General features: G+C 38.7%; 1 protein-coding gene across 1 annotated transcript in view; it reads right to left on the reverse strand.

The window, feature by feature from the left end:
- The window catches only part of DRD2 (dopamine receptor D2), a 1643650-nt gene that overhangs the window by 1126708 nt on the left and 499740 nt on the right, over nt 1-17202 (reverse strand). The gene's annotated exons all lie outside the window — the stretch shown is intronic.

Here is a 17202-nt window from a genome sequence, read left to right on the forward strand (position 1 = left end):
AGATGGATGATGGGTTACAGAAGTGGGGTTGGAGTAGGCAAAATGCATTGTGGGGAAAGTTTATAAATCCATTGAAGATATTTTCTATAACATCCAGTGGCATGGGAAGAGGATGGAAGGGGAGATGCATTTGGAGCAGATGGCAGGTTGGACTTTAATACAACAACAGAGGAATATATAAGGTTTGATCTCAACTTGGTCACTGGATCATTTACTCAAAATTTTGAAATTTCAATGTACGATATGTGACCTTAGAGATTGTTATATTAAATTAGGTGAGGGTTACCCACCCCCAACACACTTCACCTAGGGTTGGTAAGTTAAGTTTCTAATGTCAAAATTCAACAAGATGATCCACGAATCTGATCAAAGTCAATGAACCCGACTGTATATGACAACAGATACAAACAAATGAAGATTATCTGGTATGGAAGAGTGCAATGAAATAAGTTATACAGGGTATAATGGAACAGAAGGTTTGCAAGAATGTACACAGAGTGAGGAATGAAGGGAGTCAAAAGTTCACATTTGCATGTGCTCATGGAATAATTCCACCAGGTGGAAAAGGTTTCTAGTAAGCAAGGAGAATAAGAGGATGCAGGAAAGGGTGGACATATATGGTGTGTGGATACTGGATTCAAGTGCATGAACAGATTACATTGTATTTTGTAACCGTTCAAATAAAGACAGTAGTAGAAAATGAGGGAAGGGGAAAGAAGAGGGATTAGCAAGACATGCTAATGGTAGGTGCTACACCAGGCCCATACAAGACCAGGCCCATACAAGCTAGGCTTTAAAGTAGTATGAGGCAAATAATGAAGCACTAAGGCAAAGCTATGAAATGCACAAAAGGTGAGATGGAAACAGCACAATGTATGACATGGGCTAGAAAAGGAAGATGAAACATACCAGATGGGGTATAAGATAGGGCAAGGTATTAGAGTGCAAAAGCCTGAACATATATGCAAAATAAAGGGAACAAAGGGCAAATATGTCATTAATTTGTAAAACAGAAATGCTAAAAGTAGTAGCTAGAGGAACAAACTCTTATGGAAGAAAATAATTCAAGAGTTTGATGTTAGTGGCTTGGAAAGGAAGGGGTGTTGATATTAATGAGATTAGTGAAATAAAGAATAAAAACTGATACCGCGTGTAAAAAAATGTGGAGATGAAACCTTGAAGTGCATTTCACAGTCTGTGTCTCATTTGTTTGTCTTATCTCACTTACATTTTACCCTCATATACCCAAGCTCACTAAGATTCCTTCTCCCTCATGCATTCGAGTTGCTCATTCCATGTCTCCAAAATCCTCTACATGAGGAAGTGCTTTCAAAGAGCTAGGGAGTATGCTGCAACCCATCATTTTCTATCTTCAACCCCATCATCCCTTCACTATCCTTAATTTTCAAATTGGTCAGTTTATATATCCATAAGATGACCTTGTGCAACCCCATTATGTCCCATTTCTTTTCACCTCTAGTGGAAAGATGTTTACATTCTTCAGTATCCAGTCACATCTTTTTTGTCTCATTCCACATAGACTTCAGATGACTTTTCTCTGGATTCTTTCTAGTGGTCAGTTTTTCACACTCTGTTATGTTTTCCCAAACCACAGTATTCAAGATGGGGCATGAACAATGTATTGTAGAATGATTTCCCTTTCCCTTATGAAGCAGAAGACGAGATAAAGGCAGAGAATGTTGCAGTTGAGAATAGCTATGTACCAAATAAAGTGTCAGCAGTGAGAAGATGGATGAGATGAATGGCATTTCTATGCAAATGATTGAAAGAATTGCAAGTCAATGTCTCAGGTAAATACGGAGAAAAAGAGATGTGAGCATTTCTTGTAGGAATATGGAGGATGATATCTCATGAGTGGTTCTGAATGTATAGATCTTTTTTTAAGGAATGTGTGATTGGTGGACAGCTCGTGGTCAGAAAAGATTTTTATAGGCAGACTCACGTGATCTTTTCTGAACCAAAATGGCTTTTGATTCAGTAAAGTGAGGTTTCTTATTTATAGTTAGGATAGCGGATGGAATAGGGGAAAGTTTTCCTAAATGGATAAGGATGATTTGTAAGGGTCATTGTGTGCAGATTACAGAAAATGAAGGGTTATTGTGAATGCTTGAGGTGGTAAGTTGGGGGGGGGGGTGCTGCTGCTCCTGTCATGCATGTTCATTTTAGTCATGGATGTGTCTGTCAATCAGTTGAAGATGTAGATACAGAACCATAACAGAGTAGGGGGACTTGCACCATTTTAATCTATTGGTGGATGATTTGGAGATTATACTAGTACAAATGGTAGATAAGGTTATTGGTTACTGACAAGACAGAGGATTTTTAATAGGTCTTGATTATTTTGCTAGTGTAATGTAACCTGAAGAAAATGGGGGTGGTGTTAGAGGACAGGTGTGAATGTGGAGATGATAAAGGTTTTAATGAGTTAAGTTTTTAAAAATGGAATATGCTTCACTTTCTTTAAAAATGCAATGGGATTTATCAGAAGTTGCCTTACTTCCTTTACAGAGGTTTCTAAAAGATGGAACAAGGTGGTTAATGTGTTACCTGAAAAGTTTGCCTAAAACTTTGTAATAATGACACATTGTGAATGATGCATCTCAAAGTAAGTGCAGAGTTATATGCTGTTGATGTATGGGGAATTATTTTCCAGCAACAAGCACAAGAGATGAGGACAGGAATGGGGGTTAAAGCCATATAATCACACTATACTGAGTAACAAATTGCATTTAACATGGTCAGATAAAAACAGGAGATGGCAAGAAAATAAGAAAGACTTGTGATCTGGCTTGACACTAGGTGTTTACTGAAGTGTACATAGCTCTCGGAACTCTGTATTCCTATGGTGTCATCTATTGGATGAGACAATAAACTGGTGTCTAAACAACTTAATACGGTGTTAGCTTAGGAGAATATGGGCCTATGGCATTTTGAGAGCAGAATATCAGAATTTCCGTACTGTTATGCCAAGCTATCCCTCTTGTGTTTATTAATGCTGCCTTGATTCTCCCTGAACAAGGACCAATGGCCTAGTGGAAAACCCTTGCCATAAAATCAGTCACTTCAACATAAATACCACCTTGGTTCTTCCCTGTAAATAGAACTCTGAACTAGATGGATTAACCATGCCAACAAAAAGTAAATGAGGAAGAAAATAAATGAAAATAGAATAAGAAAATGATATAGAATAGCTAATAAGCAATAAAATAAACTTCATGAAGAGGTTTCACACTAGGGGTGAATGGATGATGCAATTTTGCAAAGCTGAAAGCAGCTGGTGATGGAGAAGGCTCTATGGAGGAATAAGCTAATGAGAAATGGGTAGAATGGGTGGAGAAGAGAGTCAGTAAAATGGATAGGGAACAGCTGAGTCAGTGTAAATGAAATGACACACACACATTTATATATGTATATATATATATATATATATATATATATATATATGTGTGTGTGTGTGTGTGTGTGTGTGTGTGTGTGTGTGTGTGGTGTGCGTGTGTGTGTGTGTGTGCGTGTGCGTGTGTGTGTGTGTGTGTGTGTGTGTGCGTGTGAAAATTGACTAGGAAAGAAGGGTAACATATGAATGAAGCTGTGCTTTATAGCAAACGGAGGTAAAAGAGTGATTCTGAATATCATCCCAGAGAGTGTAACAAAGATTTATTAAGGTGATATGAAGAGATGTAGGAGATATGACTGTGGAAGAGGTGAACAAGATGTTTAGGAGGTTAAACAACTATGATCCACTATAGGATCAACACATATGGGTTACAGATATGAGTTATTGTATTGATTATTCTGTGGTGTTATTGTTAACATGTGACATTTTGTAGGTTAAGTTGAAAGATAGATGATTTTTGCTGGAGGTGAAGGTTAGAGCAGTCTGGATTAATTCATATGTAGTGGAAGCACCAGTTGGTATGGGACAGTGGAGATAGAGTTGTGAGGAAATGGAGAAATTAAATAAAAGTAGAAGATGGAGAAGACCTTCATAGAGTTTTTTTTTTTAATAATAAGGATAGGGTGTTCCTAGCAGAATGTTGGGTCATTAAAACTAACAATAGCTTGATGATAAAATATTTCATAAAAAATAAAGTAGAAATACAGGAAACAGAGAGAAATGGGTTGAAGCTGGCATTGTCAAAGTAGTAAGTAAACTTGATCCAAAGCTGAAGAAGTAAAGATTAGAAGAAAGTAGACAAGGGCATTAAATTCCTATGAAATGAAGAAAATGATGGACGTTTGAGTGGACTATGAGAGTTTAAGAAATGGACTGAGGGAGAAAAAAGGGATTACCATGGAAAATAGCTTGACAGATGATACAGCATTATGAACACTGATGTTGGGGGAAAGTATGAAGAGAAATGGAAGGGTAGAGTAAAAAGGGAAAGAGAAATAAAGTAGGGCAAAATAAAAAAAGGAGATGAAAGCATGGGTGTATTCAGTGGTGGCTGGTGACTTCAAATCAAAGGGGGGCTGCAGGGGACAGCTGAATGTGTGGGGTCAAGGGGAAGGGGTGTGGCCAACTAGAAAGGGGAGGAGCTATGCTCAAAACCACAAAAACTAACTTTAATTAAATACGCTGCCATGGGTGCCAAACCATCATTATGAGAGCCCAATTAAAACAAAAATAAGTGTAGAAGAATAAAAATATTTCAATGCATTGGCTGCATGACAGCTTAATATCTAGATGGAAACAAAAAAGGTTGTAAGGCATGAAAAAATAAATTACTGTTTTTTTTAAATACATTAATGGAATGCCAGTCAAAATCAAGTATAAGAAATACAAGCAGCACTCAACTCAAACCACTTCTTGCACTGCAGGTCTAATTATAATTTATATTCAGCTTTATTAAAGTACCAAGTAACATGCTGAAAGTAGAAATCTCTGATGCCCCCGCTTGTAAAAATGTTCCTTATCTAAAAAAAGACATGCTGCATGACATCTACTTGTTTCATGGTGAAAACATTATCAAAGTAAAAAATGAAAAGCAAACAAGAAATAAGCTCAAGATACATTGCTTAAAAGGATTACTGTACAGGTTATGGACCACACGATTGGCATTCTGTTTACGGGTAAAGCCTGCAGAGATGACTGGAAGTCTCCAAGTGTAATGAGACTCTTAAAATAATGTAATCCTGTCCTTTATTACAAATACTGGCATATGCATTTCAATACCCAAGGCTTATACATTATCTAGTTAAGAATTCTCTACATGGCAACAGAAAGGCTTTCAATGTTGGCAATTCTTTAACAGTATGCTTATTAAAGCTTACTTGCATCTTGCAATCTCAGCCAAGCTTACCTGATTGTCATTAAAGTATTGCTACTTAAACACAGAGCAACAGGCACTTTTCTAGTATTGGTAGAGATATTGGACTTTCAGATAAACAGGAGGTTCAGGACAGAAGTGGTCCCCATGGTTTGGAAGCTGTACTTATACATGTTCCAATTTCAGACGTGGGAAAAATATTATATAGCCATGTAAAAGTATATAAAAATGCCATGTAAAAGGATGTAAGAATGCCATGTAAAAGGATGTAAGAATGCAATGTATAAGCCTGAGGAGAGTTTGAACTGTCTTAGAAATCCAAGCCCACCTATATAGTAGAAAATTCAAAGTTCGGGATCATAATCCCTTAAAATTGTCCCACAAGGTCAATGAGCAAAATAGTAAGCTGCTCAGGCGGATCCTGGAATTAAAGGCCAACAAAGTGACAATTGAGCATAGCAGTGAAACAAGAAATGCAAACAGAAATGGTCTTAAATGGTAAAAGATTAGGTAGCATAAGTGAAAAGATGCACCTTCAACCCAAACTATGTTTCTTGGGTGTATCCCAAGAAAACAAACTTAAGATATTATCAAAAAATCAAATGAATGATGATATTAAGCGCACACACAGACACACACACACACACACACACACACACACACACACACACACACACACACACACACACACACACACACACACACACACACCAAATCCCACTTACCTGTAGTAGCTCTTGTCCTTCTCCATAAATAAGTGAAACCACCATAAATAAATCCAAACCCTGATCCCTCCATAAATCCAATGCATACATCCAAACCACGCCCGCTCAACTCCAGACCCGCGAGATCCTCCGAGTGAAACCAATAAATCCAAACCCCCCGCAAAAAGACCCATGGGATCTTCCCAACGAGTCTGCAGCACATTCCAGACTGCTGACCTTGCAGTCCGACCCCGACGCGTTCTCCCAGCGAGTTCCAGGACAGTCTATGCAGTTTAAAACTGCATAGACTTCTGGGAGCTCTGTTCCTCATATTTCCCAATCAGGACTGCTGCTGAGACAATCTGAGCATGCTCCAGACTCTCAGCAGCAGTCCGGACTAGTGCGCATGCGCGAAGTCCGCGAATTTTTAAACTTTTTTTTCTTTTCTTTTTTTTTTTTTTTCTTTTTATTTCTTTTATTTTACAGTTGAGGGGGCTGCAGTCTGGCAGTCCAAGAGCATGGGCTGCCCATGGGTGTATTTCTTTGATGTGTCTCCATCCTCAACTCCTTTTCTCATTTGCACATGGGGTTGGGGTGTCACTTCTACAGTGACAATCATCTCGAGCTAAGGTTTACACTGCCGGGTGGCTAGCCCTGGCATGGTAGTTCGTTTGCTCCAATCACTCATGCACACACACTTACCTACAGCCAATTTAGAGTGTCCAGTCCACATACTGCATGTCTTTGGAATGTGGGAGGAAACAAGAGCACCTGGCAGAAACCTACATAACTGCAGGGGAGAATATGCAGACTTCACACAGAAGGCACCCCAGCTCAGAATCGAACCTGAGAAAATCTTGCTGTGGGCAACAACACTAACTGCTGCAACACCACAGCCATCTTTATTTCTTTGATGTGGCTCATTTATATTAAAATATAAACAAAAAAACTGAAATAAAATCAATGTACAAACTGAACAAAGAGTGCAAGACTACCAGCTGGCTGCAACAGCTCATAGGAGCTGATAATATATAAATGCCGTGGACTCAATAGAGGTTGGTGGACGTTGAGTGTCCAGTCAACAGCAGATGTAATCTACATTACTTATGCAGCATATTGGGGCTTACAGATAACATCGGAATCATTATCTACTGACTTTAAAACATTTGAAGAAGATGAAGTAGTGAACAGACATAATAGAGACATTTAATAATCTTAGGCATAAAAGTAGTGTTATACAGGGGCGGCTCTTGCTATCGGACTGCAGGATGGCAGCCCTCCCACCTAGAAACAAAAGAAATAAAAATAAATTGTGAAACATAAAATTAAAAAAAAATGTATGAGTACCGGAACTTTTGCACATGCACAGACACACTCAGACTGCCCCGCAGTTGCCCAGGAATCTGTGCAAACTCTGACTGCCTGAGTCAGCAGTCCAGATACAGGGAAGGTATTTTCTGCCCTGCAGATGCCCAAGAATCTGTGCGGTAGACGACTGCACAGAACAGAGGAGCTCCGGACTGCTTGGTCCACAGACAGGACCAATCAAAGCTCTCGCAGGGAGCGCAGGACCAATCAGGAGAGAGGTAAGTTGAGTTTGAAGTGAAGAAGTCAAGCTGGAGCTTGTGTGTGGCTTGCAGGGAAACGAAGTCAGTTGAGCATTGGACCTTGTGTGCAGCTTGCAGGGAAGTATTGAAGTCAGTCGAATGCATTCCAGACAATGGAGTTTTGAAGCAGGAGAGAGGTAAGGTTTGCTGAAGTCGGTCAAGTTCCGGACAATGGAATTTTGCTGCTTCAATCAGGAGAGAGGTAAGGGTGTGTGTGTGTGTGTGTGTGTGTGTGTGTGTGTGTGTGTGTGTGTGTGTGTGTGTGTGTGTGTGTGTGTGTGTGTGTGTGTGTGTGTGTGTGTGTGTGTGTGAAATGCCCCTGTTAACACATAGTGGTGGGTAGAGATACTCAGGCTTGAATCCTGTACCTTGGATGCAGGTGGCAAGGACCTGAATTCCCTACCCACCATTTGTAAAAAAATTGCAGATTTTTGCCTCATATTTGTTCTGTTCCTCATAAAATCTGTGGTTTCTGTATCTTCAGTTTTCCTTGCAAAGGTTTGTAGTGCAGTGGTGCATTGGTAGCATTGTCGCCTGACAGCTACAGTTTCTCTGGTTTGATTCTTGGCTGGGGTGCCTTGTGTGTGGAGTCTGCATGTCCTTCCATCCCTTACAAAGATGGTTCTCCCTGCTCTGCTGAAAATTGGCTTTGTTTTGTTCCAAGTCAGACTAGTTTCCTGGTTAACAAATGTTTAAAAGTAACAGGCATTTGAATTTCAGACTTCATATTCTTCAGAAAGTACATGGTAAAACAACCTTTTATTCTAGCAATTGTCCAAGTTTATAACATGGATATTTGAAATTTGCCTATATTTTTGGGACTGTATTGCCCCATTATTGCCCTCGTCCAGGTATTTTGTGCTAAGGTTAAGAGCTATGGTGAGAATTGAATTCACTGAATATGTTTGGCAGCTGTATTCCCACATTATTGTCTTTTTTCAGGTGTTTATTGCTAAGAGGTTGACAGCTATGGTGAATTCACTAAATGGTAGCCATTTACGTTTGTCTTCCTCTGTTTCAGCTGATTTGGCACAGTGGTATGTTTTGTTGACTGTTTTGCACAGGGTCTCCTGGTTCAAGACGTGGCAGTGAAATGTATGGTAGTAACACAGCATTTTATTCTAGCAACTTTCCAACATTATACAAGCAATGTTTAAAATGTGTTCCTGGTTTTTGGCCTTTTGCCCCCCCCAATACATTTTGGCTTTTTCCAGATTTCTTGTGCTGCAAAGTTCAGAGATAAAGTTGAGCGTCAAGTAGATTTTACAAGTAGCTGAGAGCTGCAGGGGAACAAAAGTTTAGTGTTGCTAATGCCGAGTCTGCGTGCATTGTTAATAGCACAACAGGTAGTGTACTTGCTTTTGATGCAGAAGGCTATGGGTTCTACACCCATAGTAAGTAGATGCATTTCTGATACTGCACTGTGTTGTAAAGGGGGTGGATGCTGCAGTCCTTTTTTGCAAAGATACCTAGTAACTATGAACCTGTTATCAGTTTGCCATCCATTCCCTATTGCGGTATTACTAGTTTATCATTTTATTAATGCATGCAACATAGGCAATTTATTCTTCAAGGGCAACATGCACTTTATTTGTAGATGAAACAATGACATATAAAGTTGTTTGCTAGTAGCAACCTCTTTATTAGTTACAGATTTATTTAATGTGGATTTTACTACTTCAGAGATTGTGCATATTTACTGATACTGGTGGACTACAGAAGGTTGAGTAGACTTTTTATAATGGAAATGTTCTGAATTGGGCAGTTTTGTCATTGGTGCATGCATTTTGTTTCATTGTTTACTGGAAAAATGTTCAAAACAATAAATTTAAAATGCCCTCTAACAACTGCACTGTATTGTACAAGGAATATAATGTAATACAGTCAGGAATTTGTATCAAAGATTATGTGTATGTTTCATGTTCAAGGGGCCTATGATTTTGAAAACAGCCCAAAGTTAATCTTTATCTGCCACTGGCAAAATGTATTTTCTTTGAATGTGGGTTTCAATGCTGTTTCAATTCATGTGAGTTTCAAGGGCAGAGAAGTTTTAATGCTAAGTCTATTTTCATTGTGAGACAGCATGGCTTTGTTTAACAGATATCTATTAGGGTTTGTGCTGTAAAATGCAAAATAAAACTTTCAAATGAAATCTAATTCATCTCAGAAGTAAAGCAGTATGCACATTACAGTGTTTACGGTAAATGGGGCAAAATAACCAAGGAATGGGACATTGGAATGGCTGCAGGGGAAGGTTCCATTCGACCATGATTTTGTGAGGGGGGGGGGTAGCAAACTCAGACAGCCCTGGTTGAACTATACCTCTCAGTTGTCCATATTTTTGCAGAATGAATAGATATTTGCTTCTTATGTTTGGTTTGTTCCTCATAAGATTTGTGGTTTTCTAGCAAATCATTTAGGAATGAAGTCACTAAATGACAGACATTGAGCTTCAGACGTCATAACCTTCAGAAAAATGTATGCTAATGCAAGACCTATTATTCTATCAACTGTCTTAAGTTTATACAAGAGCAATTTTTAGTAGTATTTGTATGTTCCCCCAATATATTTGGCCTTGTCCAGATTTCCTGCATTAAGAGGTTGAGAGGTACGTGCAAATTGCTTTGTAGAATTAGGAATATCAAAACCTCTCAATTGTCCCCAATTTTGGCTCAAAATGTTGCTCTCCCCTAATAATCCTTCCTCAAAATGGCAATTTTGGAAGAAAACGTTGACGGTTTACAATTATATATAACTGTAATGATCAGAGTTATAGATTACTTTTATTTCAGAAATGCATGTAGATGCTCTTATTTTGTTAGCTGCTCAAGTTAACAGTGTTAATATTAAAAAGTTGTCCCTTTTTGTGACAAGTACAGCATCTGTATTGTGTGGCAACTTTATATGTTTCCATCACATTTTGGTCTGTTTTTCATAAAATTGTGGTTTTCTGGCAAATTAGTGGCAAGTCATTAAAGATTGAAGTTAGAAAATAATGGCAGACATTTGAGTTTCAGATTTCATACCCTTCCGAAAATTCGTACTAATGCAAGACCTACTACTGTTCTATTATCTAAGTTAATAAGAGCAATATTTAAAAAAATTTCCTTATTTTTGGGCCTGTGTCCCACTTCTAGTTCTATGTATGGCTTTGTCCAGATTTCTTGCTCTGAATTTGAGAGGTATGAGTGTCAGAGCCTTCACCATCAGCCAGAGGCATTTCAAATTGTGACATACTTGTTTGCTCCTCACTCCCCATTGTAGTGGCTCAGGATGTGTCCAAGAAAGGCAAGGAGCAGTTATGCAGTGTAAGTGTGGAGAGTATTCCCCCATCCAAGGTAGACCACAAGTACAACCATGGCTTTTCATCTGTCCCTGATTTTGCAGAATGTTCTGGTTTTCTGTCATATTTTATACTGTTGATTTATGCTTCTTATTATTCAGGAAATGCATGCTGTCACAGTGCCCTGTTGCTCTATTTAAGTAGCAATGATTTAATGATCATCAGGTAAGCTTGTCAGAGATTGTAAGATGCAAGTAAGCTTTAATAAGCATACTGTTAAAGAATTACCAGCATTGAAAGCCTTTTCGTTGTTGCCATGCAGAGAATATTTACATAACTAGATAATGTATGAGCCTTGGGTATTGAAATGCATATGACAGTATTTGTAATAAAAGTACAGGATTACAGTATTTTCAGAAGCTCATTACATTTGTTGGAGACTTGCAGTCATCTTTTGTTGGATACTTGCAGTCATCTTTGCAGGCTTTACCCGTAAACTATATAGAATGCCAGTCTATCATGTGTGGTCCAAAACTTGTGTAGGAATCCGTTAACAATTTATCTTGAGCTTGTTTCTTGTTTGCTGTTCATTTTTTACTTTGATCATGTCTTCCTCTTTAAACAAGTAGATAGTTGTGTCAGGCAGCAGGTCTTTTGGATAAGAAACATTTTTACAAGTGGGGGTATCACAGAGATTACTACTTTCAGCATGTTACTTGGTAATTTTATAAAGCTGAATATAAATTATAATTAGAACTGCAGTGCAAGGAGTAGTGGTTTGAGTTGAGTGCTGCTTGTTTTTTTATACTTGATTTTGACTGGCATTCCAGTAATGTATTTAAAAAGTAATTTATTTTTTCATACCTCACAACCTGTTTCCATCTGGATATTAAGCAAATTGTCATGTAGCCAATGCATTGAAATATTTTTTTCTTCTACACTTCATTTTGTCTTGAACTGCGGTAGTGGTGCTGTGGTAGCATTGTCGCCTCACAGTAAGATGTTGTCCTGTTTGATTCTCAGCTAGAGCGTCTTCTGTGTGGAGACATGCGTGAATGGGCATACCTTCATTGAAGGTTGTGCGTCAGGGCCGGAAACTCGGCACGTAAAAATGTACTGCCAATCATTAGCGGACCGGAGTTCCGCTGTGGCAACCCCTAACCGGGAAAAGCCGAAAGACACAACAACTTCATTTTGTCTTGATTGGACTCTCGTAATGACTGTTTGGCACCCAGGGCAGCGTATTTAATTAAAGTTCCAGCTGTTGTGGTTTTGAGCATAGCTCCACCCCTTTCTAGTTGGTCACACCCTTCCCATTGGCCCCGCCCATTCAGCTGTCTCCTGCAGCCCTCCTTTAATTTGAAGTCACCAGCCGCCACTGGTGTTAAAAACCATTTCTAAGATTAACGTGCATTGCCGTATGTCTATTTATGTATAACTGTGGGGCTTTTCAGCCAGACCTTCCTGTGAAAATTGATTTTGTACATTTAGACATCAAATTAATAAAGCATTTATAAAATAAATAAGTAGCTATGAGATTGCGAATAAGATTCATGGCATTTTCTATTTTTTCTACAATGTTTGTTACTGTACCCTTTCTTACTCCATTTGGACACCACCAGGGCAGCAAAGTCTGATTATACAAATTCTTCAACCCTTTGACAGAATCAGGGATCAAGAACAGCTAAATGAATTATGCTGATTTTACTCTAAGTAAAAGCGAGTGATGTGAGGAAATGTAAATGTACATTGCACTACATCATGTGCAGCTCTTCAGTGAATTCACAAATGGCCAGTGAGAGAAACAGTGGGATCAGCTTCATGTAGTGTTGTTGAACTGCCCCACCGAGTCCTTTTCTGTCCTCTCCTGCCTCCAGTGCCCTCTTTCTTATAAGATGTAGTGTCATAATTAATCTTTTTTCACTTCTATATCATATTTATCAATGCATTGGCAATTCTGTTTTCATCCACGGTCTTCAGGCACTCCATGTGGCTATCATACATGTGCCATATCTGCATATGTATATGTGTTTTTTTTTTTACCATGTGTGTATATTATGCTGACCCTCTGGAATAATAACTACATTTAAAAGAGCTACAGATTCATCTTATTCTAAAACATCAGCAGTATGACATTTTCACCTCCATCATTGCTGCACCATAAGCCGGAGGGGGAAATCTGATACTTGTATTAGGGAAAGCATACAGCAAATCTTCATTCATTATGTACTAGCAGTGGCAGGGATTTCACCTTGGACAGCACACATTTCTTATAACTGCATGACAGCTGAGGGGTACTAGTGTACATTACATGGGCGGGGAGTGCAGTCTTTCTTCGGTACTATACTGTGTAAGCCTAAGCATATCCTATACTCAATGAAGTAGGTCCAAATACACTGCTGAGGTACCATTATAGTAGAAGGTCCCCAGAGTAACTTATTCATCAAAAAGGCACAAAACAAAGTCCATAGTAGATCTAGTCTGTATAATACTGACTGCATTGTGTGATGAATTAGATTTATGATCCAGTCTCAGACTACATTCTAGTAGTGTAAGTCAATAACACCAAAAACATAAAATGATTCTCTTATCGGAGACCAAGACATAACCAAAATGTGACAGATTAAATTGTAGAAATATAAGATGATAACTATTGTTAGTAAGTCATCCATATAATTAAATCAGTCCATGCACACTACCTTAATATCTCACTCTGTTATAAGATGCTCAATATCTACGTAAATGTTATGTACAGTTATGCTTTAACTGTGTTCTAATTAAAAAGGAACAGTCTCCCTCAACACTAGTAGTAGTGATGCTGGTGTTAAATGAATCACCTTAGCACACCAAACCTGGATACGGTATGATAACGATGCTTGAATATCATTAAAAAAGTTTTAATGACATTAAAATTAAAACAGGTTGGCATTAGATAAGCAAACTATATAAATGATGTATGAGCGTGCAAGTTGAGATCTGACAGAGGTAAGAGATGCATTTAAATGAAAATAGGTGGGTAGCCATGAATAGGAGTGGTCCTATAAGGATAGGAGTCACTGTCTTGGATGTGTACACAGAGAGATCCGGGTGCTGCCAGCCTTAAGGGACGATGATTAAGAATTAGATGGGGGAAGTAGAAGGTTCACTGCTGTGTGCTATAATTTTAAAACATGCGTCAGATTCCATCTCAATGTCCTTAACATTTTAAGGACTGCTGTTAAGGCAGAGTTTGATATAATGAAATGCTTCTTTGCATTTCACTTAGAATATATGAATAATAGTTAAGCAATAACCCATGCCTGGGTGTGGGTAATGCTGGATTTACCCAAAATTGGTGTGGTTTGGTCATGATGGCAAAGCCTGAGTGGCCAAAGAAAGACAACCTTGGGTAAATCCAGCATTACCCACACCCAGAAGTGGGTTATTGCTATTATACAATGACATTATTTAAGAAAATAAATACTTACTTTTCTTAAATAATGGCATTGTATAATGCCTCTGTGCTGCCCTTTTGCAGCTGTCTGGTATTCTTCGGCAGCTCTGATATACTGCGCATGCATATGCTTACGCAGTAGATCAGAGCTGTGGGCAAAAGCAATGAAGAAAGCAAGATCTCCGTTGCTTTTTGCAAACTGTCTCGCTATGTTAATGGAGTTTAACATAGCAAGACAGCTTTAAAAAAAGCAATGGAGAAAGGAAGATCTCTGTTACTTTTTTAAAAGCTGTCTCGCTATGTTAAACTCCTTTAACATAGCGAGACAGTTTCTAAAAAGCAACGGAGATCTTGAGTTCTCTGTTGCTGTAAAAAAAAAAAAAAAAAAAAAAAAAGACTTCTACTAACAGAAAAATTCTGGGTACCGGACCTTTTTCCATTAGTATAAGTCTGATTTACAACATGCACGCTGACCAATCAGCATGCATGTTTTGGAATATTAATGGGGGGGGGGTCATTGTATAATAGGCACATTATTACAGGGACCATAAGAGGCCTAGCCATATGTACCTTTCAGTAGATGCACTTAATAGTGTCCACCTCCCACACTGAGCATGGCCTAAGTACGATAACCCTGATTTAATTTATGCCTACCCATCCAATCATCAGTACTAACTTTAAAAACAGAAAAGTAGCACTTTGCTTTACCTAGAGTGGCAACTTATTCCGAAGGATGTGAATACATTTGGTTAGGAACCTATCCCTTCAGCAAGTCTTGTTTATCTGTTCTGTAAATTTAAGTCCCTAGTATGGGGATTTGTAGCATCACTGGTATTGTGAGGAGATAGGTAATTAAGTAGGATTGGGTCTTTCATGGCTTGAAAAGAGATAGAGGCCACCTTGGAGCAGCTGGTAGGCTACTAATTATAAAGAGTTATTCTAATCTATTGGTATAGTTGAAGTGGTACGATGACTTCTTTGGATCTTGAAGGAATTTTCTTGGAAATTAACTGGGTTGGATAAAAGATGTTCCTGACTAGGATTTAAATGTGATGCCTGAACAAGAGAAAGGTTGTCCACACAAGTACTGCTCTCTTATGAATGTATCTGCTTGAAAAGGAGTATCACCTGTAACATGTGACATGGGGACAGCTTTTTAGCAAATGATACTGTGCTGCACTTTTTTGCATTTAGCTTGACACCATCATCAGTACACCAGCTATGAGCATTTTGCAGCCATTTTTGGAGTAGTCTAGTATCAGTGGATGAGTAGGTAATTGTGCCTCACTAGTCATCACCAAACTTGGTCAAAGACATGTAAAAGATATGGTCTTGGATGTCTAGAAAATAAATGTCAACTAGAAGGCAAAGTACTGATAACTGTGGTAGCATACTAGTTACAATTTTACTTTCAGGGAGAGAACCAGCAACTTTCACTACTTGGGATCTGCCAGATAGCCAGCTTGCAAAGAAGCAGACAATGCTGGAGGTTACATTAAGTTTGTTCAAAGCCTTGGCCAGGTCAAAATAACCAGTATAGACAAAGTTACCAATGTCCAGGGTTTTTGTAACATTTCAAATAAGTTTACTAAGTTGATGAGACAAGATCTGCCCTTCACAAAACAAAACTGAGAGGGATCTTAATCAGTTAATGTCTGAATAAATGAATTCTGATTTGAAACTTTCCATGGCTTTGCATATACTACTGGCAAGGCTGATTGGCCTATAATTACCTGGATCTGTATTGGAGCCACTCCTGTATACAGGAGTCACAGTCACTATTCAGTGGTCATCGGTGACAAATCATGAGGATAAACAGAGGTTGAACAGGTTATGCAGAGTCTCAGATAGACCATACTGGGCACTGATGCGAATGCAGCCTGGAATGCTATCTGGTCCCAGAGAAACAATTTTTAACCTTCGACAGGGATTCTAAAATATGTTCCAAGGTGATTACAGGGGGGAAGTAAATTCTCAGTGATAGTGGGTAGGTGAGGTTAATTTGCCACAAAATTTTGCCTGCTAATATATTACATATAACCATAGGACTAAAGCAATGAGTGAGAAGGTCACTGAAAACCAATCAATTAAAAACAAAATGAAAATTCCAGCAAAGCTAAAACTTCCACTGAGTGACCTCCCAAACCTCTTGTATTAGAGACACATTGGATATATGCAAATGATCCTTATGAACATCAGGTGTTTCAGCTAATTGGCGATTCTGAATGCCCATGACTTGTTTCATCATTTTAATGGACAATTTCAGGCCAATAAAGCCAAACCCAACCAGCTGTGGATATGCATATTTCAGCCTTGTTATGACCTCATCTGCATAGCACAAGCAGAGTGTTTGACTAAGCATTAGAAACACAGGGCTATTATACCCAGCTGATGTCCATTATCATTAGGGTCACTGCAAAAATATCCCAAACAACAAAGTAAAACAATGAGTGAGAATGTCACTGAAAAAACAATCAATAAAAACAAAGTGAGAACTCCAGCAAAGCTAGAATTTCCACTGAGTGAACTCCCAAACGTCTTGTATCAGTAGCACATGGGGATATATACAACTGATCCTTATGAACAGCAGGTGTTTCAACTAATTGGTGATTCTCAAACACTCTGCTTGTGCTGATGAGGTCATTTTTGACAAAAATTTCTGCTTTCCTTCTAGAAGGATTGGATGCCTGCATAATGTTCTCCATGAATGTAGCTTGAAAAGCAGTGTATCTGTCCTATTTCTGTGACATACTGATTGGCTCTGAGTGGCTTTAAAGGTTAGGGATGGGACAAAATGTACTTGTAGTGTGAATAATGGCTCATAGGTTCATAGGTAGGTACAAGCCTAGCCAAAAAATGTACCCTGGCTTTCGCCACCCAAGAAAAT

Source organism: Protopterus annectens, chromosome 8.part0 (genome assembly GCF_019279795.1).
Source record: "Protopterus annectens isolate FY-2018-M chromosome 8.part0, PAN1.0, whole genome shotgun sequence".
Taxonomy (NCBI): domain Eukaryota; kingdom Metazoa; phylum Chordata; order Ceratodontiformes; family Protopteridae; genus Protopterus; species Protopterus annectens.